A 22487-nucleotide genomic window follows, 5' to 3' on the forward strand; every position below is an offset into this window, starting at 1 on the left:
CCATATTAAAACTGCAAGGGCTTGTCAGCAGCACATCAATTTTTTTCTAGATAAGACAACCCCATTGCTGTGTACTGACTGGCAGCTGTCCTTCACCACAGAGGTGCTGTACGCATATATTTTTTGATAACTCGGAACTATATTGAGTGTTATACATTACATATTACAAGATAACAATATTAACAACATAAATTGCTTTAGTATTATATATAACATAGGATATAAATATATATTAACCTTATTCTATCTTCTATTATTACAGGACATAATAATCTAGAACATAATGATACTAATATTATATTGCTTTGCAGGTAACTGGCCCCCATCTCTGTAAGAGAGGAACTATAGCTCACACTCAACAGGCTGCAATCTCGGCCCCAGCTAATAAGATTTCTCTAAACATGCAAATAAGGAACGATTCTGTCTTTAAGAACTTAAGGAGCAGGATTTCTATTTCATTACTCTTCTTTTTTAAATAGGTTTTGCTTGTTCAGTCCTACATTCCGCAGTAAAGCAAAAGCCCATCCCCTGGCGGTTAAGAGCCGTGGTGGAGGATGTACCACTACCACTCCACAATATTTCTAGGTAAAACTTCCTGAAGGTGGGATTCATAGATTTCAAGGCCAGTAGGGACCATTACAACCATTGGATCTGACCTCTTGCATAACATACAGCACAGAACTCAAAATACCAAGTTTCCTGCCTCCTGGTTTGGAATCTCCTTTGAATGAAGCACACAGGGGCGAAGAGACATGTTCAAGGCCAGAGAGTCACTGCTAGAGCTGAGAATATAAGCCAGGAGGCTCAACTCTCTGCTCTAATCACTAGCCCATATTTCCCGCACACTAAGGACCCCTATAGGACATCAGCAGGCTTTGAAACTTTGACCTTCAGGCTTCTATCCCTAAATGTACAGAAGTTACCAAAGTCCTATTGAAGTATTCAACACACTCACAAGGGGAGTAGTGGAAGCCTTATTGTTTGAGTCATTTGATTGGGCAAAGATCTAAAAAATATAAATTTAGAGAACACTTCTACACTGGCAGGGGATAGATAAGATTATTGAGCAGTGTTTTCCCTCTCTAGCTTATTTGATCCTGTGATTCAAGTCCACAGGCCTTCCACCTCTTTGAGAAGAAAGAGGCACCACAAAGTTGCTTGTTTATGGGAAGGGAAAGTCACTTGGTATGCAAAGTAACTACAAGAGATTATGTTTCTCTTGCAGAATCTATGAGGATATCTTGATTTTTTACCTGCTAGGGGATAATTTAACTTTACAGGTACATGATGTTAATAAGGCTAGACTCTTCCTACCTCCCCGCCCCCCTCCGCCCAAAGAAAGATGAAAGAAAGAAGACTAAAATCCAGATATTGCTAATTGGTGCAAATAGGAAAGCATCTGGAACCTTATACTCCCAGACTAAATCACCACCACCAATGTTCTGCTGAGTGCTAATTTTACTGGCTGCCAAGATGACCACTTTAAAGACAGAGCAATAATGTTAGCCCAACTATTTATAACGACTGATTTATGACGTGTTTAACAGATGTTATGGTAACTGAAGCCAAGGGCAGTCTAAGGCACAGCAGCAGAGTGGTTCACAGACACATACGTCTGCAAGGAGATTTCTGGGGACCAGCACAATTTTGTTTTTAAGTGTGGACATTTGAACGCCCCAGGTTTCTTGATATCTTGTTATTTTCACAATCATTAATTCTCCTCCTAGTAGAGACTTCGTATCCCCTGTTTCCAGAGAGGCCAATCTCCTGCCAATTTTGAGGCCTGCTCTATATTAAGGCTGAGGCAGGTGAGGTCAGAAGCCACGAAATCCCTCTAGCATGTGTCAGGCCATCCAAGAGGTCTTCTCTATCCAGATTTTGTTGGCACAAATGCATAAAGCTGGCAGGCTGGTATGGACTCCGGCATACGGAGCAGATGGCCTTCTTGTTCAAAGGGTCTGGCCAATATCAATGAATTTGATCCCCTGTGCCCACCAGGTCAGCCCTGCTCCTCACGCACCCGCTCAGGGGATTGTGGGAAAGAGCAGGTTGACAGATAACACACACAAAACAGTTGTTAATAAAACCAAATTGAAATGCTTTTTGGAATTCAAACAAATATCAACTGAGTATTTTGTCCCTTCTTTTTGTGCCATCTATTGAGACCTTATTATTTCCCCTCTGTAGATACTCCATGCTCTAGATGCCATCTTGATTATCCCTCCAATTTTTTCCTTGACTGAATCGACACCCCCCCCCCCCCCTCAACAATGCTTATATACATAGTAGATAGGTGCCTTATAAATACTTTAGATTACATTACAGGTTTTATATTGCAACCACTGGCCTTCATCTGAGAGGAAATGAAGAGAACTGCATTCAGAGTCCAACAACGTTACCACTTAACTAACCACAAGGAGTTCAACCTGTTGAAAGGCACAAGACATTCCCACAATCAAAAGCATTTCTTTTTTGACGAACAGTGTAAAACCAGGGCTTGATAAAGTTGATCAGTCCTGAAAGCACTTCAGCCAGACTGAAATATCCAGAATCCTATCAAATCATATCATTCTGATTACCCATCTCAAGAAACATTCCAGTTCAGAGATGAATGTTTTGTACCATTTGAAAACTGGGATCCCAAGCTTTCAAAAAAATATAAAATCTCATTTTTAGCTCTAATAACTCGAGCCAGTGGCTACTAAATTCATGTCATAACAAAAACCAGGGAAAGAGTCAAGAATGAGAATGATGTGAATTTATGGGCCAGTATCGGACAGTCTGCCAAGGCTATGAACAAATGTGAAAAAAACAGCACTCATCTATCCAAAGATACAGTCTAAAGAATTTATTTGTAGTCCTGGTAATTCATAAAATATCAGATCTTAAAACCATCATTATTTCTTCAGACTAATCATGATTTTTCAGCCACCAGTTCAGGAATTAATATAGCAAATTTCAGCCCTCTGACCAGCATAATTCTAATCCACCACCTCCATCTAACAATATCAAAGTGAAACATCGATTGACCTTCATGACATCCTGACCACATGAAATAGCGATGAAATTATTATTATGCCCATTTTAGAGAAAGGTGACTAAGACAAAGAGACATTAAATGGTTGCCCTTAGTCACCATCAAGATGATGTCGGCTTTGGGCTTAGAACCCACATTTCGGGACACCTAGTCCCCAGGTCTAACCACAAGACACCTTTGTCTCCACAGTTTTCAAACCCTGCAGTTTGTCTCCCACTAGTGAAGACTGAACTCTTGACCTATGCAACATTCCCACTCTCAGAGACCCTGGGAATAAAAGGCCTGGTCCAAGACCAGTTCCTAGACATCCTACATGGAAGCACATACTGCTAGACCATGGCAACAGCAGAAGGGGATTAGGTATTCCTCCTTCAGTGTGAAACCAACATAATGAGGGGAATAGGCCCTTTTGTTCCTGTATTATTAGTTTAAAAAAAATGCGACCTAAAACGTGAGATCTTTTTTTAAAAGTCACATTTTCTCTCATTTTATGGCAAACAAGTTCTTTTATGGAACACGAGTCACCTGCCAAACTCCAGGGAGCTTTTTAAGAGATGAAAAATTAATGTGGGACTTCTTTAATTATTCTTTTTTAAAAGATTACAGACAGTCACAGTTTCTAATTTGATCAGTGGAGTCTATGACACTACACCCCATATTTTTCATAGAGATATTGTTATATATGATATGATTATGGCATAATTATGATGTACTTTGTGCAAGATAAGGCATGTGAGATGTTATTGAAAAGGTTATAATTTATTGAATATGATTATCCTACTTGTATGCATGTATCATTATGGTATCTGAAGCTGGCTCTCCGCCCAAGAAGACAGCTTAAACACACCTGAGAAACAAGGACTAAACTGGGGGAGAAGGGTTGAACCCAGGTTAGAGAAATGTCTAGCCTGTAAAAGGAATACCTGGAGTTTTAAGCCGCAAGCAAGGACAGCTTGCCTTCAAGAATCTCTGCAATCTGCCTAAAACAACAGTTAGGGGGAAAAATTGCTACACATATTCAATTTCTTTAGTATATTAAACTTAGATTGTGTTTTTGTTTTATTTGCTAGGTAATCTGCTTTGATCTGTTTGCTATCCCTCATAATCACTTAAAATCTATCTTTGGTAGTTAATAAACTTATTTTGTTTTGTCTAAAATCAGTGTGTGAAAATCATAACTGGGGGGCAAAAAGCTGTTGCATATCTCTCTCCACATTGAGGGAGGAGGCGAATTTCATGAGCGTATGCTGTACAGTTCCCTGTGCACCATAGGACGGTATAATTTGGGGTTTACCCTTCAGAGGAGGGGTATGCCTGAGAAGCTGGTAAGTTCCTTAGCTGTTTAGCTTTCCTGGTCAGAAAGCCTGTTTGCATGTTACTACAGCTGGGTGTGTCCCTCCAGTGTGAATGCCGGTGGAAAAACAAGCTAGGAAAGCGTAGCAACTTGTCACAGCAGCACAGTGTGAAAGGGAGCCCAGACTGGTGGGCTGAGTGGTACCCCAGTTCCAGGTGGCACCCTGGGGGGAACCTGTCACAGAGTCATTTTCCCTCAGTTCCCTCGTGCAAGTACTTACACATCTGCTGTGACTGCATATGTGTAGCTAACACTAGGTTAGTGAAAGATCAGTGTGTAGAGACTGGCCTCTACCTAGACCCTTTACTTTAAAAGAAAAATCCCTGAAGGAGAAATGTGTAAGAAAGCTCTCTCTTTCTCTGTGTTTTCAAGAGAGGAGAGTTTCAAATCAAAACCTTTCTCTTGGGTAAAGTAGATTTCTATGTGTGCAAAACAAACTGGAGGGGTTACAAGCTACCGCCATCTCAAGTAAAACTCTGAATTTACAAACAACTCTACTCTCTAGGGTAGAGATGGGATCGTCTTTACTTATGGGTGTGTGCACAATGCCTAGGGACTCAATGGGGCACTGATCTCAAATCAGAGCAACTGCAAATACATTTATTTGCATTTGGATTTATTTTAATAAACACTTATGGAAAATTATAATAGTTCACCTGCTCCTAACAGAGCTAAATATTGTTATTTTTATTATTACTGCTTGTTCCTCGCTTGAAATCTTGTGTTGCTCCCCTCTACACGCCCTCCTTCTCCCCCTCTCCCCCCAACACCACAGTAATTTCCAGATCAACTGGAAGGTCATAATAAACTCTTCAGAACAAAGAATTTGGGCCTGATTCTGTTCTCCAACTGGTATAAATAGATGAGAGGAGAATCAGACCTCAAGGAGTTTTGTTTTTTAAAGGAGAAGGGAGAGCATTTGTTCCATGAGCATAATAGTGACACATTTTCCTCTTACACTTCTTTTACACATGTGAAATTAAACTGAAATCAGTGAATTAATTCCTCATATACAGGCACGAGACAGCAAAATCAATCTCAATTATTCCTAGCTATAAAGGCCCTGATTTACGACTGTGACTCCCGTTTTATGCCATTGTCACCCCATTGAAATCATTGGGGTTGTAGAAATGTAGTAGCAGTGCTGAATCAGGCCCAGGTTTACCATGGGATGGTTAAACTGGCTTTTTTGTTTGTTTTTTTAAAGATGAAGGAGCTGATCCCCATCTGTTATAAACTGACACAACTGCTCCACTAATTGCAATGGAGCTATGCAGATTTATTTACACCAGATGAGAATCTAACCCGGAGAGTTCCATTACAGTTATTGAGCCAAATCCAAGTCCAGATATTAGCAGGCATTTGTTCACTGAACAGCGTTCTATCTGCTTATGCTAGGGCTGAACCTGGGCCATCTATATTGTGACTGAAACTTTACAATGAAGTCCTGTAACATTTTGTGTTAAAGCTCTTGCACCAGTGTGAAGTCTGCATACTTCCATGGCGTTACATGGAGTTGCCTTTACAACAAGATAACCAAGCTCAGAATCTGACCTATTTTACTCACTTTAATACTCTGTACAAATCGATTCAGCCCAACATACTTAGCTAATCTCTCTCACCATATGCTCCTAGCCACGTATTAAGATTTGAATCAGCTGGTTACTTCATCTGCCCCAATTATAATCTTTTGTCAATGAGAGCCAGAGTTTTCTGCCACTATGTCCCCTCAATTATACAAGGGGCATCCTACCACCATTCATACTACTCCCTTTGTGTCAACATTTCAAATGAGAGTAAATAAATATATTTGCTGCTGCTCTGAACTGTGCTTAACTACTGATAAATGGGCAGTGTTTCATCAGACTGGCCCCTGTGACCCTTTTGGGAAGGATGCTAGGTCACTGGAATTGGTTGCTATCCCTCTAAGATAAACGTCAGTTACTTTTTATTACTTAAAAAGTTCAGATTGACATTCCCATCAGTTTAACACTGCCTAGTCTCCATAGCAATAATAAGCTAGCTTCCTCACAGTTTGAAGAAAAATTGTAACAAGTCTTTCTAGCTTCAGAGCTGCAGAACGACAGCATGTTTGGCCAGTACCCCACTGTCTACTAAACATCTTTTGAATAATGGTTATTGTCTTTATATTCCCATTAGACAATAAAGCTGTCACCATCACCACCGAGGTACTGTAGCCATCACTTGGCCCTGATTTATGGCTTAGGGTTAGTTGTTGTAATAGGCTGCAATTTGTCTTTGAGGAATTTTAATCTACTAGTGGAGAAAAAACCCTAAATCTTTGTTCTCTAGTTTCACTGCGGCATTTTGATTATTCCAGCTTTAAAGACCCTGCATATCTTAACAACAGGTGAGAAAAAGAGAGGGACTAAGGTGAGCCAGTGTCCAAACCTCATCCTTCACCTGCAGGACACTAACAGTGTGCTGCATAATAAATAATAATGCTCAAAACCCAGCTCTTATGCTTTTCGTCAGTGGATCTCAAAGCATTTTACAAAGGCGGTCGGTATCATTAGTCCCATTTTACAAATGGGGAAACTAAGGCACAGAGAGGTGAGGTGTCTTGTAGGCCTGGAGCAGAACCCAAGTCTCTTGAGCCCCAGTCCACAAAGCGCTGTACACTTTGCCACATTGCCTTCATAGGACCACCTCCTAATGGAGGAGCACCAGAATCAGCAGCAGCAACAGGTATACCCAACTGGCCATAGGAGCTTTAAGTACTGTCATCCTCAGGCTCCTGATATCTAGATGACTAAGCCAACCCATTACTACCCGAAGAACAGCCTATCTTCCCGGGTCTAAAACCTTTAGTAAGAACAAACGGCCCTCTCCGAAATTAAATCTACACTTGGTCACTTTTCATTTCCAAGAGTGTTAGTGTGTTTCTTTTGCTGCTTAATTCAAACAGTTCCTTACCCAAGGATTTTGCAATTTCTTTTAAGGTACTTCTGCTGTGAAAGCTGATTCCCCCACACTCCTGTAGCATTCTGTTCTCCAAACCAGAATACAACTTATTCTCCAGTTCACCAGCACTGCCAAGATAAAGCACTTGGGAGCAAGTGCCATTTCCAATCCCATGAGAGGGTTTTGGTTTTGTGTCATGACTTGATGCATCACAGAACTTCACTGAGATGCAAGGATGGAAAGAATACTGCATTATGCTATATCTGAGTCTCCATTCAATGGCAGAGAGCTATTTCAGGACTTACCCAATTCAGAGATTCCTGCAGAGGGTAATTGTCCAGGGGAGAACCTGAAACAACTACTATAAAAGATGTATCTTTGCATGAATCTTTTCTGATTGTTACAAGAACACAAGCTATATTACATACCATATATATTTTACTGGAGGAACTAGATGGGAAAGGGAATTGATAATGGGCTACAGAGTTCAAATTTGACCCAGGTCTGTAGTGGCTGAAAAAGTTATCATAGCATTTCCGTGGCATCTTGCCAGGGTTCAGTGACCAACATGCAGCAAGTTGATGGTGATTTTGGTTTAGTTTCTAGCAGATGATCACTAGCACCAGCCACCTTTTTCAGCAGTTTCCAGGGACATGCCAAACACGAGAATCTCGCCCCTTTGAGGCACCGTGACACTGTGAGAAAACTAACACCAACGTTGCCCTGTGTTGAGGATTGAGGATTTCCCCCATTCAAACTGGTCAATCCAGTCCCCTCAGAAGCACGACACTTACCAAAAAACACAAACAAACAAAAGAGGAAGGCTGCCTATTATGAGTAACAAATGATAACTGTCTCACTCCTAATCCAGATCACAAAGCTGTCTTCCTTAAACACGAATACTTTTTCCCCACAGTTGCCAGAGGCCAGGTACTGTAATCAGCACTACACGTCTGAATTGCAGTGTCTCGTCTGTATCTTCATGATCTCATAATGTCTAGTATATTGTTAATCACCTGCCCCATATAAGTTTGCAAAGTGATGGGGGTGGGGGACATATCAGTGATATCATTTATGGCTCATGTCCAATCATAGTAAGTAGGGTTTATGTATAAACACAAAAAGATTTTCAAACACAAGGAAGTAAAAATTTATGAAATGGAAAATATTAGTGGTTGTATTTTTATGCATAAATGTAAACAATAATAAACACTTTAAAATATACAGCCATTCGCAATTAGCTCTTTAAGAAAGACCTACTCTGTCTAACCATTTCCTTGAGCCTAGTCTGCAACATGAAGTCAAGTTTGGAGAAATCAGGTACTGCGGTCTTCGCATACATACAATTTCCAGAAAGACTTGCCCGGTACATGCAGATATATGCAGGGGCAGAGCTTTTCTTAGGGGCAGAGCTTTTCTTGACCTGCTGCTCACAAACAGGGAAGAATTAGTAGGGGAAGCAAAAGTGGATGGGAACCTGGGAGGCAGTGACCATGAGATGGTCGAGTTCAGGATCCTGACACAAGGAAGAAAGGAGAGCAGCAGAATACGGACCCTGGACTTCAGAAAAGCAGACTTTGACTCCCTCAGGGAACAGATGGGCAGGATCCCCTGGGAGAATAACATGAAGGACAAAGGGGTCCAGGAGAGCTGGCTGTATTTTAAAGAATCCTTATTGCAGTTGCAGGAACAAACCATCCCGATGTGTAGAAAGAATAGTAAATATGGCAGGCGACCAGCTTGGCTAAACAGTGAAATCCTTGCTGATCTTAAACGTAAAAAAGAAGCTTACAAGAAGTGGAAGATTGGACAAATGACCAGGGAGGAATATAAAAATATTGCCCAAATACGGGATAATTAGGTAACTAACGTAAAATATTTTAATTTTCCTCTTCTCACTTTTTAGTGAAGAAACACTACCACCCTTGGCTGAAATCTAGTTTTAAAAGAAAAGAAAAAAAAGGGGGAGGGGGTGTTTGTGTCAAAGGGTTTACAATTTTTTTTTTCAAAATTTTACAGTAATTTTTTTATTGAAAATGCTAAAATTATTATTTAAAGTTTATTTACTAAAAACTTGATTTTCAGTAAATGCTTAGGTCACATTTTCAAAAAAAAAATCTATTAAAATATTTCACAAATTCCACCCCCAAATGAAAATTGTTGCCAAATTTTCATGAATAATTTTGTTTTCAAAAATGGTCATTTTTCAACAAAAAGAATTTCATGTGAAAAATTTTAAACCCATAAGATCCCAACTTGCCTGCTAATGCTATGTGTATTTCCAATTGAAATAAACAGGAGTGGCACACATGCCCAGAAATGTATGAACACACACACACACAGTACATTTATTTGATTTACCCTAAATTGTAACTACAGGGGAGCATTCCAGGAGCTCAATCTTGGGATGAACTAGGCCCTAGGGAACAGACCTGACAGTCAATCAAATATTCATTTTTCTCCTTGCCCTCCACTCGGTTTCAACAGCATTCAGTTAAATGAGCTCCCAGAACGCGCCCCTGTAGTTAACACCTATAAATTCCCACAGCTGGTAACCAAACTCCGTGGAGACTAATCAATAAGATGCCTCATCCTGTTAACCATCTGTGCTTTACTAAAGTTTCAGTTAACTTCTGCCCAGTGATTTTTGGTACCAATAAACAGAGACCTGAACAAAAACTTTTAATATGTTTAGTGTAAAAAACCAAACAAGTTTGAAAAAGAACAGTTCAGCGCGAGCGCTATAAAAAACTGCTATATTAGAAAGAAAAAGCCATTCACATGGCCAAGTTAAGATAGTGTTAAGTGTAAGAGTCTAATCCAGCCTTCCTTGCGCACCCAGACCACTCACCGATTTCAGTAGTGCAGCATTAGGCACTAGATCCCCATATGAAGAGTAATTAAAGCCAGACTTTGTGACCCAAAGAAACTGAGGTAAGGGCTCTGAACTGCAGATTGAAGATTTCTCTCGGTTTCAGAATATCAAGGCAGCCCAGGAATTTGTAATAGGCTGATCCAGGCCCTGCTCAAGCCAATGGAGTTTCACCATTAACCTCTACAGATGAATGTGAGTGGGCAGCAAAGGGAAGAAAAACGTTAGATTAATGCTTCAATTACCACTTGGAAGCAAGGTCAAAGATGAGGGAGGGACAAAGACAAAAACACAACCACCACTCTGAGCAAGAAACCACTGAAGATCTGGGAGCAGACAGTATGGAAAAATGCTTTACTCCAAGCACCCTAGGGAGAGGAGGAGAGGATGGGACGTGTTTGGGATCTGATTAATCTGTTATAGGATAGTGTTTATTATCTGTCCACAGTATATTACTTAATATTATACTTTTTAACAGGGGGCAAAGAAGGTGGCAAAAGTGCCAGACAATTAACTCATTAAACAGAAGCCTCAAAGGCATTAAAAAGTGAGAAAACTACAACTCTCCGAATATGATTAATACAAGTGTCTCATGCAGAATAAATAAATTTAGAGTCATGGAAGAGCAACAATGGAGTCCACAAAAGGCATTTAACAAAACTCTATCCTGGCTTACAGTTTCTGCACAAAGACAAGGAGAGATGGACTGATAACTTCATCGTCATGATGATCTGGGCTCAAAGACATTTCTTGCAAATTTCTCTTGCGCTGGTGTTCTCTATCAAACTCTTATCCTCCACCAAAATCTCATCTCCAGACTGCCACTTCCTTCACTGGCAAATCGAGCAGCTGGACACATGTCTGGGTGCAGAGACGCAGAAGGCAATAGACACCTCAGGAAATGTGGTCCTACAGAGCACTCTGAACATGAAGAAATACTTCCAAAGAATCAAAGATTTCCTAAAGAGAAGCACTACACTAACTGTTCCCGGGAAAGAGTTCAAGTGGAAATGAAAAGAGTCTGTTTATTGACCATCTCATTTAAAAAAAAACAAAAAAAAACTTAGAAATTAAAGGTAATTTTCCCCCCCTTGGATAGAAAGTAGCCATTTCCCGCTTTAAAAAATATGTAAAAGGTTTAGGGGCAGATTTTCAAAAGTATCATGCCCCCATAACTGGGGCTAGCTTCCCAAGAGTTCAGCTCCCATTTCGGCAGCTAAAATGAAATGGCCAGAATTTCAAAAGCACTCAGCATGCAGCAGTTCGTACTGCTCTCCGTGGGAGCTGAGCTCTTTTGAAAATTTGGCCCTAATACATTTATCCTAAAAATAGGTGGAGCGTTTTTAAAGAGTGCTCCTGTATTCTCTCCTGGAGCTGGGAAAATGTTTTATGTCCATTTCACCGGGTCTATCAACTGTTTTATGGCTTTTAGTTATTTACTGTTGCCTTTTATCATTACATTGATTTTGTTCTTTTCTGATATATAGGGATTTCTTCATTAAAAAGAAGTCTCAGGGGCACACATGCCTGAGTTAAGAGGACAATACACCTCTGGTATGGGTTACCATATGGTATGGGTTAGCTATGATACATAAGATCTGACACTGTACCAGAATTTCTTAAACTGATTGATTAAAATATTGAAAGGGCACAACATATACAAACTAAGGGTATATCTTCACTACCCGCCGGACCGGTGGGTAGCGATCGAGCCAGCGGGGATCGATTTATCGCGTCTAGTCTAGACGTGATAAATCAACCCCCGAGCGCTCTCCCTTCGACTCCTGTACTCCAGCGCTGCGAGAGGCGCAAGCAGAGTCGACGGGGGAGAGGCAGCAGTTGACTCACCGCGGTGAAGACACCACGGTAAGTTGATCTAAGTACGTCGACATCAGCTGCGTTATTCATGTTGCGTAATTTAGATCGATCCCCCCCAGTGTAGACCAGGGATAAGAAAAGCTCAAGAGCATTGGTTGGCAGAGGTTCTGACCTAGAAGGTTAGTTTCTAGCTACAATCATCTACTTTCAAATGCACCTGTCCCTGTAATCTCTAGGGTTGTTTTCTCCCTATTTACTATGGCACATTCAACAACTGGTACAGATTTTTGGACGCAATGGTTTACACCAATACAGAACACTAAGAAGGAAGTTTTTATTTATATTGTCAAGTTTACACATAAAGGCAATGGCAGTTTTAAACAGTTCATATATTGGCACTAATGTAATCAAATATCTCCCACCCTCCCCTTTTTTCTTACATGGATCAAACAAATGATCGTCTTCAAACATCCGTCAGCTTATTCACCATTCAAGAGACCTCAGAGCCCATCCACTGTATTCAAGTAAGGACTACTGTATATGACTTTTAGATCTGCTCAATTTTTTCCCCTCTGACTATGTAACAAAAGATCTCTAAATATGCACAGTTCTGAAAGAAAATTAAAATCAGGACAGAATTAAAAGTTTCCATGAATTTACGGAATCTGGAGGGGAAAAAAAATCTAAAATCTTTTGCCAGTCAGATTCAGAAGTGCTGTTATTATTTCACACCTGTGCAGAGTTGTGGAGATTTTCAAAGCAGTGCAGGAGTTTAGTCACTCATCTTCCCTTCACCTTAATGAAAAATGTGCACTGTTTTGAAAAAAAAATGCAATCTTTAATTCTGGATAGAGAATGCCTATTAAGATGCGTGTCGCTTCTGTGCACAGGACTATGCCTGCCTAGGTGTGACAGGATGGCAGTGAGGAACCACATCTTAAAAGCAGCTAGATCAAAGGAAAATTTAGTATTATATACACTGCAGATTAAAACCTTTCCAGATTAAAATGATTAATTAAAAAGAAAAAAAAATTGACTACTGTTGAACAGCTCTATAGCCTTAAAACAGCAAAGTACTTAAGCACATGAACAATCCCATGAGACTATTCATGTGCTTAAAATTAAGCATGTGCTTAAGTACCTTACTGAACTGAAGCCTGAGGTTTCCCCGTGTGTATTGTACCATACAAGAGATATGCAGGTCATATCTATATATTTAGATATATGCTGGACATATCTAAACCTCTGTGCTTAGACTTTATGCTGGACTAATTATATTCATATGCTTGGTCTTTATGCTGGACATATATCTGTACTTAGATTATGCAGGACATCTGTATTTTTGCCTCAGAAAAGTAAGCAATATGCAAAGGACTTTGTAGAAACTGCAGGGTACAACCCTGCCGAATTTACTTAGGCAGAACCCTCACTGAAGTCAATGGGTACTTTGGCTGCGCATGGACTGCACCACTGGGACCACAGACTGTTATTAGAGACCGTTAGATTAGATTTACTGTTTTGGAGAAATACTTCTGTAAGATTTAAAGCAGCTCTGCCTGCAAGTCTGTTTTCTCTCCAAGTGTAACTTGTCTTTGTTGGGTCACTGTACACAAGATATAGCTCTCATTCTGGCAATGAGATTCAAAAGCCAATTTAGGTTTACATTGGCACAAGAACTAAGAGCTTAGCTACCCTAGAGGTTTTTCCTGTTGAGTTAATGGATTGTCAGGTGTCTTGAGGTAACCATGAGTTCATAAAGGCTGGCGTGTCCTGGAACAAATGTTTGTGAAATGTCCACTTTAGCCTTTACAAACATGTTAGCTACCTTGAGTTATAAGGTAAAAAAAAAAAAAAAAAAAAAATAGTGTAGACAAGACCCATGTTAAAGATCTCCTCTCAAACTCAGAGTTCATCCGCAATGGGGGCTTTACAGGTAGCTATCCATTCCTATGGAGAGGGTTTAATTGCCTGAGATAGCGGAGTGTGTGTGGACTTCTCTTATTTGAGGTTACATAGTGTAACTCTTAAACTTTTATTTTTAAAGCAGCACTTTCAACTTAAATATCACATATACTAGTAAAAGTGTTTAACTCTACTGTTAAAAACAACATCTAAACATTACCATAACTGAAGAATCAGAGACACAAAAATATGTCTGTTTATTCAGGGGTTTGTTTCCTTTGTGTATTTGACAGCTGTGAGTGTTGACCATTTCATTGATTCTTCCATCAGTCATTTCTCCTTGTTGCTTGTGTGGCTTTTTCCACCCAGCAACATGACAAGGAGGACATTTATTTAAAAAAAAATGGAAATTTTGAATGCAAAACCACAATTGGTCAGGGGATTCCAGCAGCTGAAACGTCTTCAGTTTTTTGAAGAAAAATTTTTTTTTTTACCACATTTCCAGATGACAGTATCCCTTTAACTATGACATTGCTTGTGCATTTTGCTGGATTATTGGATCAGAAAGACAGAAAGAAAGAATACAAGGTATTTTTGTGAGGAAAAGTTATACATCTGGATTATTCACTATTAACATTTAGACCATTCTGTATCAGGTCAATAATGACAAACATTAATTTATTTCAAAGCGATCCAGGTATTGCATGAGATGGAGCAGATGGACTGCAACTTTCTCAGTATTTAGTGTTTGCGCTACCCTTATATTCATTCTGCTTATATTCATTCCAATATTTCACAGACCTCATTAGGACTTGCCTACCTTTACTTGTTTGTGAACACAACAAAACAAGTTAATAAAAGGTTTTACTTTTTTTAAAAATCTACTACAGTAGAGAGTTTTCAGAGTAGCAGCCGTGTTAGTCTGTATCCGCAAAAAGAGCAGGAGTACTTGTGGCACCTTAGAGACTAACAAATTTATTTGAGCATAAGCTTTTGTGGGCTACAGCCCACTTCTTTGGATGCACAGAATGGAACATATATTGAGGAGATCTATGTACACATACAGTAGAGAGTGACATCTTTTAAGGCAAGAGGGGACCATTTTGACCAGCGAGTCTAACCTCCTGCTTTAACCAGTCCATAGAATGTCACTCACTGATTCCGGCATTAAGACCAATAATTTGTGGTTGAGCTAGAGCAGAACTTTTAGAAAGGCATCCAATCCTCATTTTAAAACTTTTAGATGATGGAGAATCCACTACCTCTCTAAGTAAATTATTCCAATAGTTAATTCTCCCCCCCCCCCCCCCCCCCGTTAAAAATGTGCACCTTATTTCTAGTCTGAATTTCAGTTTCTAGCCATTGGATCTTGTTGTTCCTTTGTCTGTTAGATTAAAGTCCTCTGCTACCAGGAGGACGAGTTCTACCTCGCACTATAATTATGTTGGTGATTTTTACCAAGGTGTGACTAGGCTAGAGATGTATCTTACAACTATTTGAAACATTCTGTTTATTGCTCCCCTTGGCCTGCTTTCATAATCCTGGGCTAAAATGACCCACGCTGTACACCGAAGTGTAAAGGACACTTCCCAACACCAGCTGATTCTTTATGCCCCACTCAGAGGGAAAGCAGGTGGTCACCAGGGTTGGGCAACCGTGAATTGCAGTCAGGACTTCACAGGAGCCATGCCAGCAGAGGCTGCTCCTCGCATGGCAGCTGTCCTACGCCTCTCCTGACCTAGCACTGGCCACTTCTAGGCTCCTTGCACCGCACAGCATCTACACCGGCAGTCTCACTTCAGTAGCTCTGTGCCTGGGGCTCTATTAATAGTAATAGACGCTACTACAGGCTTAGTTATTAACCACAGCAGTTAAAGGGAACAACAGCACCTTTGTTCAAGTGTCATTAAAAAGTGGGTAAAATGATCTTAAAATTCAAGAACCAACTTAAGAAGCATTTGTGAATTATGAAAAAAAATTGAGAAATTGAAATGTTTGTAGAGTGCTTTTCACAATGGAGCCCTGATCTTGGGTGCTACCCAAATACAAATAATCATTATCTGATTAGGAAAGTTTTCCGGTTGGTTTATAATCAAAACTGATGATTGAACCTGCTCTCTACATTGGGCCATAGATTAAATGCTGATTATTCATCTCTCAGCTACTGATCCAGACTCCAAAAAGCCTGCGCATCTGGCTCATCACACTAAGATTCATAAGGAAGATTTTAAATCCCTCATTCCATCACTCAGTAAAAATCATTCTTCTTGAGAGAGAGATCATTTAAAACATCACTCGGAGAAGGAGTCTGTCTCCAAATGAGTAAGACTTGGCAGGTTGTCTGTACTAGGCTGAAGCAGTAAACTCAGCCCTGGTAGCATTGTGCAACTTCAAGATGTAAGGAGTTGTGCCTGAAAGCTGCCAAGGAGGGGTGACAATTCGGTCACAAATTCCCAGGCTTTGGCTCTGGGACTCCCTTCCCCTTAGTCAGCGTCAGCACAAAAGCATCAGAGCAGCTATACTAGGAGCTCACTCATTTGAGACTCCGGCCTTGCAATTTCAGAGCAATCCATAGAGAGAGGCTGGGAGAAAACCACCAACCAGTGTTAAGCACGGAGGGGGGAAAAACCTGATCACTTTGCTAGCTATCCTCCTCCGGGCTCCCTCATTCCACTGTCTTCCTGTAAATCCTCCCCTCGAGTGGAACCAGACACTCCCCTTTGCACATGGCTACAACAACAGGATCAGATGCACACACTTGTTGACCGTTTTTATTTTCAACTTCATTCGCTTTCAGATGCATCGATCAAAACCACACGAGCAATGTACCCGGTTGATTCCCCAACCCCCAATCTCCTGAAGGCAGTAAAGTGGCAGCCACTTCCCCTAAGGGAAGCCAAGCAAACTCCCACAGGCGCTGAAGGAAGGAGTCATGATCATTCACCAGCACAAAAGAAGCTGCCCTTCTGAGCAGCACAGCAAGAAAAAAATCCCATGGCACCCAAGGAGCAGGAAAACACGCTTTGCCACTGACTTATCGCCCTCCATATATTTGACTATTATACCTGCCTTGGGTTCCAACGACAGACAATTAGTTATTTCGCTTTTGCTATTTCAAACCTTTGGCTCCCAATCTCCATCGCAGCCTCTACACAGTTTGATTCAAACAATAGGCAAACAAAAGCCCATTCATTGTTTTGTTCTGGTGGGTATCCCCCCCTTTTTTTACTACGAATGCCAGAGACTTTAAAGGACAACCAGGACCCTACTTGCTTGGATAGAGGTAAAGATTTGCCGTGTAATAGTTTCGTTAGTTTGGGTTGCTGGAGAGAAGGAAAAACATCAAAGGAAACGAGCAAAGCGATTTTAAAAAAATTCTCTTTCGCTGCATTGAAGAGGGAGGGGCTGCGAATCCAGATGTTTGACAGTTGTTGCCCAGCGGCTGGAGCAGCCTTCCTTGTCACCCCCTACCCCCCACCCCAAGAGAAATCAGGATTTAGTAGGAATGGAGATGGGGGGGAAGTCTCTTTAAATACAGGGTGGGGCTAAAGAAATCAAGCGAAATCTCCACGTTACTTTCCTCTTTTACACACAAGAAAAACTCCCCCCCCCCTCTATGCACACTATCCCCCCGCGCAGACAGCAGGACCAGAAGCCAGTCAGTCTATTACTGACCACACTTCAGCAGCATGCGGGGCTTGCATCGCCCACCCCGCAGGCACAGCAAAGCAGCCGGGGGCAGCGAGCACAGGACGGCGAGGATCCTGGCTTTTCCAGAAAGCGCGTTTCGCCCATCGCGCAGCGGGGCCGTTTCGGGAGGGAAGTTAGGAAGGAGGAGAGGGACTGGAAACCCCATTGCACACTCGGCAGAACTACCCCCTCTTTTGTCAACTTCTGCCACATTGTTGCACAGCCATTCGGGGGGGGGGGGGTTACCTTCAAGCCCTGAGCCCCGCCGCCTCCTCTCTCTCCAAGGCTTCTTCCTCGTGGGGTGCAGGGAGGGGAGCAGAGAGCCGGGCTCCCGCCCACGCGCCGCGCCGGCCCCCGGGAAAGCCCCGCATGCACCGAGCCGCGCTATCAACACACGCCCGGGACCTGTGCGCCCGCCCGCCCGGCGCTGCGGCGCGTGGGACGGGCAGACACCCCCTGGCGGTCACCGCGGGACGCTGCAGCCCCTGCACAGCTGGCCGCGGCTCGGGGGACCGTCGCCAAAGTTTTCAGGCGGTGCGAGAAGGAGGCGGAGATGAGGAGCGGGAGCGGGGGGCTGGGGAGTGGCTCTCACTCTGAGCAGAGGGGCTGGGACAAGTTTTGTAACGGGGGCGCTGAAAGTGGAAGCTATGTACTGTATTGGGTGGTTCGAGGCGGGGGGGGCTGCTGCCGCACCCCCAGCAGCACCCTTACTTCCAGCGCATACACCCCTAGGAACATATTCACCCTCCTGGCTCAAACCAGGGGGCCAGCGAGTCCAGCTGCTTCAGGGAAAGCCACTCCCGAAGGCAGGTATGGGAGCACCTGCCTCACTAGAGAACCTGAATTAGCAGAACCGTGTCAGTGGAGAGATCATAGACTCATAGAACCGCCCAAAGTGACCAGATAGCAAGTGTGAAAAATCGGGACAGGAGATGGGGGTAATAGGCACCTGTATAAGAAAAAGCCCCAAATGTCAGGACTGTCCCTATAAAATCAGGACATCTGCACACCCTACTCTCATCTCACATACACCCCTAGTCTTTACAGTGCAGGAGAATTACAGGGAGGAGGATTGAGCCTCCTTGATCAAGGTGAGACCCCAGTAATCTCAAATGCAAGACTGGGTATTTTGCACATACAGCTCCCCAGTACTTGCGCTCCTAACCAAGCAGGCATATGTGTAATCCCCATACCTGGTTGCTGACTAACAGAGTCTTTCTCCTTTCCACAATAATTTCATTAATCTAGAGTTATGGCCTATCAGGTTTCTTTTACAACTTGTTTCATTTTACTTCCCCACCCCCACCCCCCATCCTCCTAGCACAAAGAACTGCCCACACTGCAGGGAAGGACTTTTGACAGAAAATGTTTTGTTTTATACTTGGTATCGCACTACTCAACTGCAAAACAAGCAAGGTCAGATTTTTTTAAAAAACCTTTATAATCATTAACAAGGCTTACTAAGAAATGTATCTGCAGGGGATGGCTTAGGTAGCAAACACATGACTTCTTTGAAACTGTGATTAAAGATGTAACAGGCAGCAGAAAACCTCTAACCATGAAAGTGTGTAAAGGGCCTCTGTCAAAGAGACCAAGCTTTGGGCTCGCTTACACACACACTATTTTAACCATAGTAGAACAACCTCCTCTACCGTGGATGCTTTTATACCAGTATAAAAGTGCTCCAACCACACTAGCTTATTCCTATACCTCTTATTTCAGTTCTATTTGACTCAAATTAAAACATCATTTTGTTGGAAACAAAAACCTGGAAAATTTCATACTGTATAGAAAATGGGTTTCAAAAAGCCATTTTTTGTCAAAAACACCCTCTTCAACCAGCTCTGACCTTGCAGAATTGGGCCCTTAGCACTCTTGGAAGGTGTTTGAGTGACTGCCATTGGAACTGAAATGCCTTATTTATCCACAGAACAAATACAGCACAGGCAGGAGCAGGCAAGCATCCCTAACTGTTCCTCTGGGGCACCTTATTTCCCCACTTGGGAGAAATCGTTACTAGGAGAGAGAGAGAAAGTCCAGTTGCTATCGCCATTCAGGCCTTGGTTTCCCTGCTAAAGCAACCATCAATAGAACTAATGGTTATTGTAATTTTAGTATTGGGACACTGGTCCATTAGAAACTGTGCTGAGACCATTAATTGCTATCCTGTAGGTGTCCAAACAGACGTTGATGGTAAAAACTTACACTCTCCACCAGCATTATCCTGGTTTAAACCACTAATTTAGGCACCTTTGAAAATGTTAGCTATAGAGGCTGTGTGTCTCATCATCAATCTCTTGATTCAATCAGCACCTTCTTTTACTCTGGTTATTATATTCCCAGTTCATACAAGGTGTCTTCTCTCCACGTGCAAAACGGCCACTAAAGCCAATAGGTGTGCATGCAGCAAGTTGCCTAATCAAGTTCATTTATCAATAAAATGGAAATCGTGCATGCACAAAAGTTACAAGCTAAGAGTTTACTAGAGTTGTTTTGTTTCTGAGAGAACTATTTCCTCAAGTATTTGAAGACAGACAAAGGTTTAAGGAATTATTGGGATACACCTATGCCAGAAGTCACCTGTATATTGGCTCGCCCAAAATACAGCATTAGAAAAAATCAGATCCTAGAGTGGTTTTCAACAATCATCATAAAAAAAATGGAACCACTTACTCAGGCACTTGCATATTACCCATGTTATCCAAAGCAAGTTCAAGAACCCTCGTCACCTAGACACAATGATGAAGGATGATCTAAAAATGCGTCAGGTTAGATTGATCGATAAAAACAATCTTGAAAACCATGTTATGATCTGAAGATTTGCTAGGGCAGATGGGGCCTTTGAACACAACATTGTCCGCTTTGTACTTCACAGTCAACTATATCAAGAAACTGATATCAGTAAGTTATTTTTGGTATCAAACTGGAGCCCAGAGAACAGAGACTGTAGACACAGTTCTTCTCCAACTTCAATCCATGACCACTTTGTTCTTGTGGTAGTAATCACAAACAGCTGCTAATGGTGAGCATCTCTCCGTTCACTTCACACTCTTTCAAAGTGTCTTACAACACTTCAAGGAGATCTCACTTCTGAGGTAGAAGGAGTATATGTATCATAGCTTTCTACTGACTGGAACAGACCTGCAGATCTTACCTGCTCTGATTTAACAATGCCCTGGTCTGGCTGGGCTACCAGAGTTGCTCCTTTAGCTCATGCAAGAGATGCCAGAGTCAAAGATCAGAGTGTAAAGTTCATTTACTTCTGTGAAGTTACATCAGGGATTGCTGTATTATATTCCCTGTTCTGTATGTATGGGGTTAGCTATGATATGTGTCTGTGGGTGTCTCTCTCCACCTTAAAATTGCATTTTAAAATACGGAGCTGAAATGATTGAATGGAATCTCATATTGGTGTTTTGTCAATAGTAGTACATGGGGAAACGGAATGTCATTCACGGCAGCATTGAATCAATGGAAATCACTGTTCAGTTTCCAATGGGGAAAGGTGCTGCAAGTAATCCCTCCTTTGAAAACAAAATTCTGAGTTTGCTTTTTCTCCAGCTGTCTCCAGTAAATGGCACATCTTGATATGGGAAGGGACTGTGTAAAGTCTGCAGTGAAAGATAATTTTGCAAGATGTGCTAATGATCCTACCTTGCTCAGGCTGATAGTCTCAGTACCACCACAGAGACATAGAACACCATCACTACCACAAGGATGGCCATGTTTTGTCATGCAGTTTCTTACCCATCACTTGAGGTGCCAAATTAGGGATGCAAGTCTAGGCAAACACGATGTTCTTCCAGACTCCGCACTCTCCAGTCTGCCCAGGCAGCAACACATCATGGAATGCTGGGAAACCAAACCTGTGATGGGCCGTACTGACACACAGCCATTTCCAGCTGGCCATGTGACCCATTGTAGGCATTGATCCAGAGCCAACAGAAGTCACTGGAAAGACTCGCATTGACTTCAATGGATTTGGGATCAAGGTCCAAGACTGGCTTCCTTTGATACTATACCCTGTAGAGAATGACAGGGAAAGGGGTGTTTCTCGGGCTATGCATTTGGAGAATGAAACCTACGATTGGGGAGCATAAGGCAAAGTCTAGTTACAGATAAGCAAAATTGAAAGGAGCTCGTTTTAGTCTAATGACAGAACTTAGTGAATTCAGCTAGCCTTGTGCTGGGTGGAAGGACATTTTCAGCTAGCTCTCTTTGAGCCATATTGTCATGTTTGTTTATTATATCCCATTAATATCTGTTGCTATAAATAACTGGCTGAGGAATAACAACCACCCACAGTCCAATATCCCAAGCACGCCTATTGTACTAGGTAGGCTAAAGAAGGAATGTGCTTTTGACTTGAGTTGGTGACACTATGACAATCTCAGAAACCTCAGAAACAATGGCTAAACTACAGAGTAGAAAAATCATGCTCATGCATCTTGTAACCTCTGCTGTAGCAAAATTGGGTTCTATTAGCCTTTGACCCACCACAGTGGACAGGGCCCAACGAATTTGTGATCTAACCTGGGTACAGGAGGCTAGGGCATGGTTCTAATGCCCCATCTTGCAGCAAATCCATGCTTTAGCCATAACCAAGTTTAAAAAAAAAAAACGTACCTAAATTTTAAAATCTTGACACTTGCTTATGTGCCTAAAATTGCACATACTTGGACGATCTTCTAAAAAAATGGACTTAGGCCCAGTTTACACAAAGATTATAAATTGATTTAGTTAAATTGGGATAAACCCCTCTGTGAACCCTGTGAGTCCCAATTTTTTCAGATCTATGGAAGAGTCTTGTGGTATGCCAAGCCCTAAATGCTTCACAAAGAATTAAAAAAGAAGAAGGAGGAAAAAAAAAAGATACATGTATACATAAA

General features: G+C 41.8%; 1 protein-coding gene across 6 annotated transcripts in view; it reads right to left on the reverse strand.

Annotated features, from left to right (window-relative positions):
• Positions 1-22487, reverse strand: part of MOB3B (MOB kinase activator 3B) — a 145518-nt gene that overhangs the window by 116628 nt on the left and 6403 nt on the right. For 2 of the 6 annotated variants that reach the window (XM_005294753.5, XM_024105658.3), the window contains exon 1: positions 17845-18072. The exons of 1 other annotated variant lie outside the window; for it this stretch is intronic. The gene's annotated coding sequence lies outside the window, so the exon portion shown is untranslated. Of the gene's footprint in view, positions 1-17844; positions 18083-22487 lie in introns of those variants that run through there. 3 more of the 6 variants (XM_065549676.1, XM_065549677.1, XM_065549680.1) reach the window with 2 other exon arrangements.

Source organism: Chrysemys picta, chromosome 6, assembly GCF_011386835.1.
Source record: "Chrysemys picta bellii isolate R12L10 chromosome 6, ASM1138683v2, whole genome shotgun sequence".
Lineage (NCBI taxonomy): Eukaryota > Metazoa > Chordata > Testudines > Emydidae > Chrysemys > Chrysemys picta.